This window comes from Rhipicephalus sanguineus, chromosome 1 (genome assembly GCF_013339695.2).
Source record: "Rhipicephalus sanguineus isolate Rsan-2018 chromosome 1, BIME_Rsan_1.4, whole genome shotgun sequence".
In the NCBI taxonomy this organism is placed as follows: Eukaryota; Metazoa; Arthropoda; class Arachnida; order Ixodida; family Ixodidae; genus Rhipicephalus; species Rhipicephalus sanguineus.
Genome location: NC_051176.1, coordinates 290170679 through 290182762, shown reverse-complemented (window position 1 = coordinate 290182762; position 12084 = coordinate 290170679). Strand labels below are relative to the sequence as shown.

General features: G+C 45.0%; 1 protein-coding gene across 1 annotated transcript in view; it reads right to left on the bottom strand.

The window, feature by feature from the left end:
* Positions 1–12084, bottom strand: part of LOC119383211 (TBC1 domain family member 12) — a 110442-nt gene that overhangs the window by 10750 nt on the left and 87608 nt on the right. The window lies entirely within an intron of this gene.

The following is a 12084-nucleotide window of genomic DNA, read 5'->3' as shown; positions in this document are numbered from 1 at the left end:
TCTCAAGCAGCTGGCACCCCAAGATGCCAGCCACAGTGACGTGAATGGAAGCTATGCATAGAAAAAAAAATAATAATAAGCCTCTCTGCAAAAAGCTATGGAGGAAAACGGATCCATAGATTCCAGAAGAAACATATGCACCTGCACTCATACATATGTCGGCAATATTGTAGCCATATTTGCCATGATGCTCTAGTGGTTATGGTGCTCGACTATTGGCCCGAAGGTTGCGGGATCGAATCCTGGCCGCCGTGGCCACATTTTCGATGAGGGTGAAAATCCTTGAGGCCCGTGTACTTATGTTTAAGGGCACATTAACCCTTTGAGGGTTTTCGCCGTACATGCATGGCATCACCTAACAGGCACCAAAGGGTTTTCGTCGTACATGTACAGCATAGCCTGTATGTTTAAAACGTTCACCTTTTTCTATCATTTTTCTTGCTTGGCATGTGCTGCCACACTTAGGGAATACGTGGAATTTTTTTCATGCGCCGATGTCTCTCTGTTCTATTTTTTCTTTGCTTCCCAACGCGGCGCGCCAGCTATCGCTTGCCCATCCGAGTGCGACCGCGGTGCAGCTGGTTTTAAACGTGCGCCTTTTTCGATCATTTCTCTTGCTTGGAATGTGCTGCCACGCTTCGGGAATACGTGGAATCTTTTTCATGTGCCGATGTCCCTCCATTGTATTATTTCTGTCCCTCCATTGTATTATTTCTTTGCTTCCCAACGCGGCGTGCCAGCTATCGCTTGCCCATCCGAGTGCGACCGCGGTGCAGCTGGTTTAAAACGTGTGCCTTTTTCGATCATTTCCCTTGCTTGGAATGTGCTGCCACGCTTCGGGAATACGTGGAATCTTTTTCATGTGCCGATGTCTCTCCATTGTATTATTTCTTTGCTTCCCAACGCGGCGTGCCAGCTATCGCTTGCCCATCCGAGTGCGACCGCGGTGCAGCTGGTTTAAAACGTGCGCCTTTTTCGATCATTTCCCTTGCTTGGAATGTGCTGCCACGCTTCGGGAATACGTGGAATCTTTTTCATGTGCCGATGTCTCTCCATTGTATTATTTCTTTGCTTCCCAACGCGGCATGCCAGCTATCGCTTGCCCATCCGAGTGCGACCGCGGTGCAGCTGGTTTAAAACGTGCGCCTTTTTCGATCATTTCCCTTGCTTGGAATGTGCTGCCACGCTTCGGGAATACGTGGAATCTTTTTCATGTGCCGATGTCTCTCCATTGTATTATTTCTTTGCTTCCCAACGCGGCGTGCCAGCTATCGCTTGCCCATCCGAGTGCGACCGCGGTGCAGCTGGTTTAAAACGTGCGCCTTTTTCGATCATTTCCCTTGCTTGGAATGTGCTGCCACGCTTCGGGAATGCGTGGAGTCTTTTTCATGTGCCGATGTCTCTCCATTGTATTATTTCTGTCCCTCCATTGTATTATTTCTTTGCTTCCCAACGCGGCGTGCCAGCTATCGCTTGCTCATCCGAGTGCGACCGCGGTGCAGCTGGTTTAAAACGTGCGCCTTTTTCGATCATTTCCCTTGCTTGGAATGTGCTGCCACGCTTCGGGAATACGTGGAATCTTTTTCATGTGCCGATGTCTCTCCATTGTATTATTTCTTTGCTTCCCAACGCGGCGTGCCAGCTATCGCTTGCCCATCCGAGTGCGACCGCGGTGCAGCTGGTTTAAAACGTGCGCCTTTTTCGATCATTTCCCTTGCTTGGAATGTGCTGCCACGCTTCGGGAATGCGTGGAATCTTTTTCATGTGCCGATGTCTCTCCATTGTATTATTTCTTTGCTTCCCAACGCGGCGTGCCAGCTATCGCTTGCCCATCCGAGTGCGACCGCGGTGCAGCTGGTTTAAAACGTGCGCCTTTTTCGATCATTTCCCTTGCTTGGAATGTGCTGCCACGCTTCGGGAATACGTGGAATCTTTTTCATGTGCCGATGTCTCTCCATTGTATTATTTCTTTGCTTCCCAACGCGGCGTGCCAGCTATCGCTTGCCCATCCGAGTGCGACCGCGGTGCAGCTGGTTTAAAACGTGCGCCTTTTTCGATCATTTCCCTTGCTTGGAATGTGCTGCCACGCTTCGGGAATGCGTGGAATCTTTTTCATGTGCCGATGTCTCTCCATTGTATTATTTCTTTGCTTCCCAACGCGGCGTGCCAGCTATCGCTTGCCCATCCGAGTGCGACCGCGGTGCAGCTGGTTTAAAACGTGCGCCTTTTTCGATCATTTCCCTTGCTTGGAATGTGCTGCCACGCTTCGGGAATACGTGGAATCTTTTTCATGTGCCGATGTCTCTCCATTGTATTATTTCTTTGCTTCCCAACGCGGCGTGCCAGCTATCGCTTGCCCATCCGAGTGCGACCGCGGTGCAGCTGGTTTAAAACGTGCGCCTTTTTCGATCATTTCCCTTGCTTGGAATGTGCTGCCACGCTTCGGGAATACGTGGAATCTTTTTCATGTGCCGATGTCTCTCCATTGTATTATTTCTTTGCTTCCCAACGCGGCGTGCCAGCTATCGCTTGCCCATCCGAGTGCGACCGCGGTGCAGCTGGTTTAAAACGTGCGCCTTTTTCGATCATTTCCCTTGCTTGGAATGTGCTGCCATGCTTCGGGAATGCGTGGAATCTTTTTCATGTGCCGATGTCTCTCCATTGTATTATTTCTTTGCTTCCCAACGCGGCGTGCCAGCTATCGCTTGCCCATCCGAGTGCGACCGCGGTGCAGCTGGTTTAAAACGTGCGCCTTTTTCGATCATTTCCCTTGCTTGGAATGTGCTGCCACGCTTCGGGAATGCGTGGAATCTTTTTCATGTGCCGATGTCTCTCCATTGTATTATTTCTTTGCTTCCCAACGCGGCGTGCCAGCTATCGCTTGCCCATCCGAGTGCGACCGCGGTGCAGCTGGTTTAAAACGTGCGCCTTTTTCGATCATTTCCCTTGCTTGGAATGTGCTGCCACGCTTCGGGAATACGTGGAATCTTTTTCATGTGCCGATGTCTCTCCATTGTATTATTTCTTTGCTTCCCAACGCGGCGTGCCAGCTATCGCTTGCCCATCCGAGTGCAACCGCGGTGCAGCTGGTTTAAAACGTGCGCCTTTTTCGATCATTTCTCTTGCTTGGAATGTGCTGCCACGCTTCGGGAATACGTGGAATCCTTTTCATGTGCCGATGTCTCTCCATAGTTTTTTTTTTTTTGCTTTCCAAAGCAGCGCGGCGGCTTTCACTTACACATCGGAACGTGCGCACACAGTGCGGCTGGTTTCGGTTTTGTCCTTCGGGTGGTTATCGCTTCTTGCCCGCAAAGCTGATGGCTGTCTGGTTTCTAATCTCTCAAAGGGTGACTGCTCGTGACTCTCGTTTATTGCTCCCCGGGGCGCGATTACATTCGTTTCGTGCAGCACTAAATTACACAAACGACGCCGCCGTGGTTGCGTTTCCTGTTTTGGGGAGCACGAACATTTTTTACTGGCAAAGTACTCTGGTGTACTTATTTTTGTATGTCTGTGAGCTATGTTTATTACAATGCATAATTTCTATTTATAAAAAGTCGTATAAGTTTTTTGGGGGGATTTCTTAACCATGTGTATGTAACAACAAAAATGACTTCTTTGTCACTTTACGGTCACAAAAAAAAATTTTAGACAGTTTTTAACTTAAATAGAATCGTCTGAAGAGTTTATTTCAGCAATAAAAAAAAAATACAAATTTTCGGACTGCATTTTGCAAAAAAATTCGACCCTCAAAGCGTTAAAGAACCCCAGGTGGTCGAAATTTCCGGAGTCCTCCACTACGGCGTCCTTCACGATCATATCGTGGCTTTGGGACGTTAAACCCCAACAACTATTATTAACATTGTAGCCATATACAGCCATAACTTGTGGTTAAGGCATTTCACCAATCACGTGGAATCATCATGAAAAGAATATGATTCTTTTCATAATGGCCTTATGAAGTAGTTATTCCTGCCTTTAATTAAATTTTAAGGAGAGACGATATGTACTTGAGGACACTTTTTAACAAATATATGAACTAGAGCAATGAAACTCCCGCTGTTTACATAGTCTTTTACACTAATGTTCAATATACAATCAGTTTTAAAGCAAGTAGCACAGTTTTCATTCTGTCCTGTAACAATGTGCAAAACATAGGCCTTTTAGACCCCCCTTTTTCTAGCACTAAACTTCCACAATTACAGACCATTAGTGGCTCATATTCCTCCACACCAGCTGTAGAATGTCGAAAACTTACTACACAGATTAAATATGTTAAGGTAAACAATTTGAACCATGGAAGTCTTAAAATGTTCAGATTTCAGTAATTCTTACTTGAAATTAGTCTTAATTATTTTAACTGATATCAAAGTTTAATGGAGATAACAGCACTTCGCACCTTAGATAAAATGGAAAATTTTCATCCAGATCCAGAAATCACACGTACCAAAAACAAGATGGGCAAACTCAAAAAGGTTCTTTTGAATCTTGACAATTAAGCATTTTAAAGGTTTTTATTTATGTGACAATGAAAGCCATGCTTTCTTTTACTTCTGGCTTTATGGCAGCTTAGGCGAACATGGCTATTTTGAGAACGCAGCTTGGATGAACTCCTCGCGTGAGCTGCAATGGCAAGCAGCCGTGCTGTGAACCAGGACACTAGGACCAACGGTTCTCAAATGGGGGTCCACATTCACACAACATACATCAGGTGCAACGCTATGGATGCTAGCGAGACTTCTTGTAGTAGATGCGTTCACACCAAGGAATAGTTCAATGCTTTTACCACCTGTAGCGTAACTTTGTTAATTTCTACTAGACTGAGTAATAAAAATCTTTGTGCCTTAGAAACAAACCCCATTATTTATACGGTTGTTAATAGGTTGTTCTGGATTACTTAGCATCTCGTTTTTTATCGTGGCCTCGGCGTTCAGTTCTGGTAGTGCACAGCCGGAACCAATAACCGATGCCACGTTTCAAGCGCAAGGTGCGTGGGCTTACACATCTTGCTGACCAAGCTACTTGCATAGCTTCCACAGCGTTGCACCTGATGAATTAAACGGAGTATAGGTCCCGTGACAGCGTCCCTTTTTGTTCTTGATATGCTTCACCGCATAACAGCATTGCGCTGTGGCGAAGCTGACTTTGGAATCCACTTGCTGTAAACTGATCGGCACACAATAGCAGTGGCTCAAAGCTGCGAGATAACCAACGTGGCAGCGATGGTGGATCAAATTAATGTTTTTTGTAGCTGAAATCAGAGAAGAAGGTCCCAAAAGTCGGACGTCGAAGATTTTCAGCGTGCGAAATTTCACATGTCCGAATACATTGACTGTATGGGGCATGTGGCAGGGCCAAGAAAGCATACGAATTATCAGGCACGTCCGAAACATGGGGCGTCCAAAAAACCGGTCGTGGACTACATTAGCAAGTCAAAACGAAGCTGCTGAGTGCCATATCCACAGTGGATGAAAACGTGGTTGCTAAAGACACGATCATAGCATCCACGCAGTTCTGAAGGCACGCGCGAGATGTATGTTCAAAGTCGAAACAAAACTGCTGAGCACCGCACCTGCTGCTTAACACTTTCATGACCGCACCTATTCCCATCGATAGTATGTTATCGATGACTTCAAGATCAAGTTTTGGCACTCTCAGAGTGGTTCTGGACAGCTAACGCAATACAAAGCATAAAATAACATGTTTTTTATCAGTTTTGTTTGCGTGTTTGTTTTTTCCACCGCGGGGAGATTTTTAAAGCTCGTTCGCAGTCGGGTAGGTGAGCGCTCATTGTTTCAGACTTCGCGTCGACGCCGCTCGCGGGTGCTCCACAGAAACGGCGAATTTCGACGGATTCCGATTAATATGAGCGGGAATCTCTGGATGATGGTAGCACCACAGACACGGAAGACGACTTCGATTCGCCAGGCTTCAGTACGGACGGCGAAAGTGTGTCAAACCTCCCCGGAACATCAGCAGCTATCTGCCGGTAAGTTTCGTCTTCTCCTCGGGTCGTTTTATCGTTGCCGCGCGTCGATGTAAACGTATCCAGTGCGTTCTAAAAATAACAGCTCTTATCTGCAAGGTGTTAACTTCTTTCGGGCGGGAGCATTTGGCGCCGGCTGCAGAAAGAGCGCAGTTCTCTTCGCAAAGACGGCGTGGAGCGGACTTTGACCCAAGGCTCCGGTGTGCTGCGCGGCGGCGTCTTCGTGTTGTTTTTTACCGCAGAAGTCGTCAGAGAGATATGCAACCACACAGATAAGTATGCGTGGATGCATACTTTCGAAAAGCCAACATACAGTCAGAGGGACGGATCCATGGAGGGAGGTTACTGAAGAGAAGATGAGCAAGTTCGTCTCACTCCATGTGTACATGGTAATCGTTGAAGTCCTGCACTCGCATTGGTGTTGGTGCCGACGACACATATTTCCAGGCCTTCGTCCACCGTCAGTGATGCTACGGAAAAGGTTCAAGGCTTCTTGAGTGTGATCTGAAGAAGACGACCATCGCATCCCACAAGAATCTCCACCACGAGTCTTCTCCATTGCAACACACGAACGATTTTTCTACGCTATCTTTTAACCCTGTCGGAACCTTTCAGTGGATGAGAAAATGGTGAAATGTGAAGGTCGGTATAGTATTCCGCAGTATATGAGCGAGAAAGAGGTCAAATGATGGCACAATTATGGATTTGTGCATATTTGGAACAGGCTACACTGTTCATTTCAACAAATACACAAGAAAATTGAAAAATACCAGAACTGCAAACTATGCTACGAAAGTTAATCAGAAAACAATTTTTTTTCCCGAAACATGCGCAGCCAGCCTTTGTTTCACCACGTCGAGAACCTGCATCGCGCGGTGGCATGATAGGCACTAGTGCCTATATTCTTGTATTTATGTAAATAATCTTTGCACTTACAGAGCTTATATTTACACTATTATTCTACGAGGGCTTTGCGTTTTTCGATTTTTTTAATGTTTAACCTTTGCAGAGTAGCATTGATGTTTTTATGAATCTTTCTTTCTTTTTGATGCATTTTTCTTTGTTTGATAATTTTTTTTATTATATTCGAAATAAATCCGTTGCTTGGAATTAATACTGTTGGAAAGACCAATTCTTCCTCTATCATTTGATACCCTACACTTTAGCATCAATTATATTCTGTGGCAGGAAAAAAATATTTCCTGGACTAGCCAAAAACAACCGATTTTGCCGCGGTCACGAAAGTGTTAATAAACCTCGCTCACTAATGCACAATCATGGATGGCGATTACGCAGTTTTGAAGGCACGTTGTGAAAACGAAACTACAGCCTGTCGCAGCTTTGACACCAGTCACTATCGACGCGATCGTAGATAGCGCACACACAGTTCGCGTGCGCCGAGTAAAATCGAAAACAAAACAAGTTTGCCACAGCCGCTGAAGCCTTGGTCGCCGACAACGCAATTGTGGTAAGATTATGGATGGCGACCACACTTTTTTGAAAGCTCACGACCGTTTTGTTGTTATGAACGCAGTTTTCGCTCCTTTGCATCGCACATTTCCGGTGTTTCGTGCTTGACACGCTCCGAAGATCGTCCAAATTGACCGGGTTGCAGCCAAATATGACCAAATTAACAAGAGTTTGATGCCATTAAACAATACATATGCTTGCCGGGACCAGAGAACACGTCCAAATTATCCGATTATCCAAATTAACAGTGTCAAGTTAACAAGCTTTTACTGTAATTATCTTCTCTCAATTTGTATTACTAAGATATACCAACTTGTCTACTAACTTCTTGACCTCATCATTTTAAGATTGTTGTTTCATATGCAATTTCAAAATCAAATTTTCAATTTCTTACTGCAGTTATATAATGCCCACTGTACATTTCCCTATAATATTATGCTACAAATGTTTTTTATATTATCACGATCAATATCGCAGTCAAGAACTATGATCATGCTGCCTTAGCACATGCAAAAGAAAAGGCACTCTTCATGAAATGTATTCGTCATGTACCTGTCCTTTGGTAAATTCAGTCAGTCCATTATGAGATGATTAGTAAAAAGCAAATATTTTTAAAATAAAGTCAATGTCTGATTTTTCTGGCTCCCTAGAAACCGCGACATTGTACGAAAAAAAAAAAAAAAAAGAATTCATGCTTTTATACTTCGCTCAAGAGGTCAAATCATCGCAGTCACGCCCAAAATAGGTATCAAGGCCCGCCAGTACACTTATCGACGGTGCCTGCACAGGCTTTTTTTGTGAATACATTTGGTACATGCTGGGAACCATGCTTAAAGGGGCCCTGCAACACTTTTCCAAGTAGCCATGGAATGGCTTCGTTAAAGGGACACTAAAGGCAAATATTAAGTCGACATTGATTGTTGAAATAGCGGTCCAGAAACCTCGTAGTGCTACTTTTGTACCAAGGAAGTGCTTACTTTGAAATAAAATCATGTTTTAGTGGTCCGCATTGTGTTAGCGCATTTCAAATCACCCGCCTGAAAGCGGTCTTTCCCACGTCACTGTTGCCGTACCCAACGTTGCCTGCCATTACTGCGCGGCGGCGTGCACCATTCGGGCATCCGGCAACATCACATGCATGCAGTATTTTGTCGAACTTTCCGTCAGAGCGACTTTCACGAGCGTGCAAAACACACGCGGCAGTTCACGTTACCGAAACTACCACTGAGACGCGACCCCGTGAGCGAAGCGCAGATTGGCGAAAACGGAACCTTTGAACCACACGCGTCGTTCCCCGTGGCAACGTCAAAGAGATTTTTTTTCCATGAATCAAACAGAAACGAACAAGCAGCATTTTATTACGTCTCTTGACGCACGGAAGGTTCTTTTTTTATTGCAGCTAGTTATTGCTAGTGATTAATTGTAGTCGGACACTCACATCATCGGCATCATTTCGAAAATGCCCCACTCGTGGCGCACGTCGTGTGATACATTTAGCTTAATTTCTCGGTAAGTAGGGCACTGCTATTGATAATACTGCCGTTTTAGATGTTGCCATACATTGAGCTTTCACTATGACATAAATTGTTATTTGCCTTTAGTGTCCCTTTAAAGGAGCTTATTTCCTCATGAGCCGACCACCGCAAGAATTTTTAGAATCCGTCCAGTACGAGCAGAATTACGAAGATTTGTTGCATGCTGTAATTGCTTTCTCTATTCTCTCGTCCCAATGAAAGCACTGGAAGCTAAGCAGCAAGGGGCGGCACGGGGGAAGAAGGTACGTCACTCGCACCTCGTGACCTTGAGCACTTCTTTTTTTTTTCCCCCTTCGAACGCGCAACGTACTTTCAGTGCAATCGCGCGCGCGGGCAAGTGATGGCCTCCTGCGGTGGCTGCAGTAACTACTGAGCGCGCCTTGTTCAAATCAGCCAATGGCGTGGAACTTGTGTCAGTGATGCCGTAAACATCATTTTTGTCTTTTTGTCGAGAGAAGAGGAAGCGCTTTTTAGCCGAATTTGAGAATTTATTGTAAATCCCAGGCCGTGTGCTGCGCTATAATGTTTGGCTCGCGTGTTCTCGGGAGCCTCGATTACCGATCGGCAGCGTTTTCTCACCATGCTGAAAAAGTGTAACAGGGCCCCTTTAACTACTTGCTAACCGCCATTTGCAAATTTACGTCTTGTCATGACAACTGCTGAGACCAGCAAAGCACGGAAACAATTACGACTTTGATGCTGAACACAAAGGCTGTGGTGGGAGAGCAGACGACTCGTCTGGCTTTCCCCCATGCATGTGCACACGTTAACATTGTGCTACTGTACAAAAATCTCTACCACTCCGTTCAAACGCAGCATTTCGTGCCATGTGGGGCCGACCGTTCGTAGTTGTGAGCAACATGGCACCTTAAAGGAGTACTGACATGAATTTTAAAAATTTTCGGATTGTTGCTCTAAATAAAAATACTGGTGTTGAGAAACCTAAAACGAGTATTGTGGTGCCTGGGAATGCATCGAATATATTGTTATTACCATTACCTTAAAAAGACACTTTCGGTTTCGATATCGAGGGGGCGGCTTCTCAGTGACGTGTCATAGCAATGCGACACCACGGGGACACATCAACTTGCGACATACTAGCGGCAAATCTGTCATCTGCTCGTGGTGCATGTAAATAGCGATGAGTGAATTGTCGTCCAGTTACCCCGACAGTGATTTCTGCGATTTAGGATGCATGCAGGACGCAGAGCTCGCAAACTCAGGGGAACTGTGTTGACTAGTCGGGATAATGTTCATTGCAGTGAGGCTGGCTTGCGGATGTTCAGCGATGAAAACTTTAAAATCAAAGCAAAATATTTTATACGCGTTGTCCGACTCTGGTGTGTGGAGAGCGTTGACACTGTATAGTACCAAGGAAATGAAAAATGTCTCTTTTGCGATGTCTCAAAATCGTGTCAGTATGTACTCCTTTAAAGGGGTAGTGATAGAAAACTTTTCTGGTTTTTTTGTCTCAAATGAAAGGCCAAGCCTTCAAGAGCCCAGAAAATGTACTGCTAAGTGTGAGTGCACCCTGAAAACGTAATTACAGTATGTTCTTAAAATCTAATTTCAGTTCCTACTGCACCGACGTCACAACAGGGTATGAGCTTCTTGTCACATGCTCACGCAAGTTATCGTGGCGTTTCCATGGCTGCGTTGGTGACGCACAAGCAGCGATTTTGGAAGTTTTGGTACCTGACGTCATCACAACATGCCAGACTGCTGCGTGAAGTCACTAGAATTAGTACTGTAGCCTGACGTCAAGCTAGTGTCGATGTCGGTAGGTGTGCCATGGGAAAATTGACTTTAATATCAAAACAAAATATCAGCATTTGCTGAGCTTCACACGTACTCAGAGCCATCTCTTTATAGGGGAGATTTGTATGGAAGAGTAAACTCACCTTTAAAAAATGGTGTCAGTACCCCTTTAAGCTCATGCCGTCACTACCAGAGTGCTTGCTGTACTGTACGCATGCATATTCCATGAAAGCGTTCGTCATGCTCACTATGTTCCTGACCACACACAGGCACAGCGGCACAGAGCTGATTTCATTCCAGAAAGCAATGGGTCTGTGGGGTACACTTAGCGGTTTTGCACTAAAAAACAGCAGTGAATAGCGGTGTGGCACGTTTGGGTTGATGTCTATTAAAAGCGTGCAGTACGCTTACAACTGCGTTAAGCCACATGCACTATCAGGCATTTAGCTGAAGATGCTTATCATAACAGGGCTGTCAGCCATTAAGCAGTACTTGTGTGTTCATTGCCCATCATGCTTCCGTGCATATCTGGTCCTTATCTGTAAAGGCATCGCCGCACTCGCGCCGTGACAACAGCCCCTTTGTATTCTCAGAGTGCTTCACCGCATAACACCTTGGCATTGTGACAAACCTGACTTTTAGAATCCACTACGGTCGCAAACGGATAGACTCACAAAAGCATTGATTTGAGCCTGTGAGACGATCGACGCGGCTACGGCGGTGGCTTCAATTAAATGCAGCTTCAAACCTGTAATTTACGCAACAAGTTTGAAACATCAGACTTTGAAGAATTTCAGTATCTGAAATTTCAGACATCCTTATGCATTGAATCGATGGAGCTTGTAGCAGTGCCGCGAAAGCATCTGAATTTTCAAGCACATCCAAAAAAAATCAGGCGTCTGAAAAATTGGCAGTTGTAGTACACATACATAGTTTTTTCTGTGTTACATTGAGTGCTTGTATAGTTTGTTACCAGCATGTGAGCAACGGGTAACTGCTTCAAACATGGTTTCCTTGCTCCAAAAGCACCACTTTCTATTCTAAACTGTTATTCATCCTGCTCAAAATGCGCATCAACAACATAAAAGCCACTTCCATAACTGTAAACGTCATAGTAGCTTCAAAAATACTTCATAGTAGCTTCAAAAAATTTCAGATGAATCACTAAAGCAGTTTAATGCAAACAAATTGAAATACACATTAAATCTTGGTTAGCACCTGGTACAGGCCTCGAAAAAAAACCCCGCGTTGAGTTTCTTTATCAACTCACAGCAAGTATATTTTAATATATCACCTACTAAGAACGAACATTCTAAAATTATTAATGATTACACT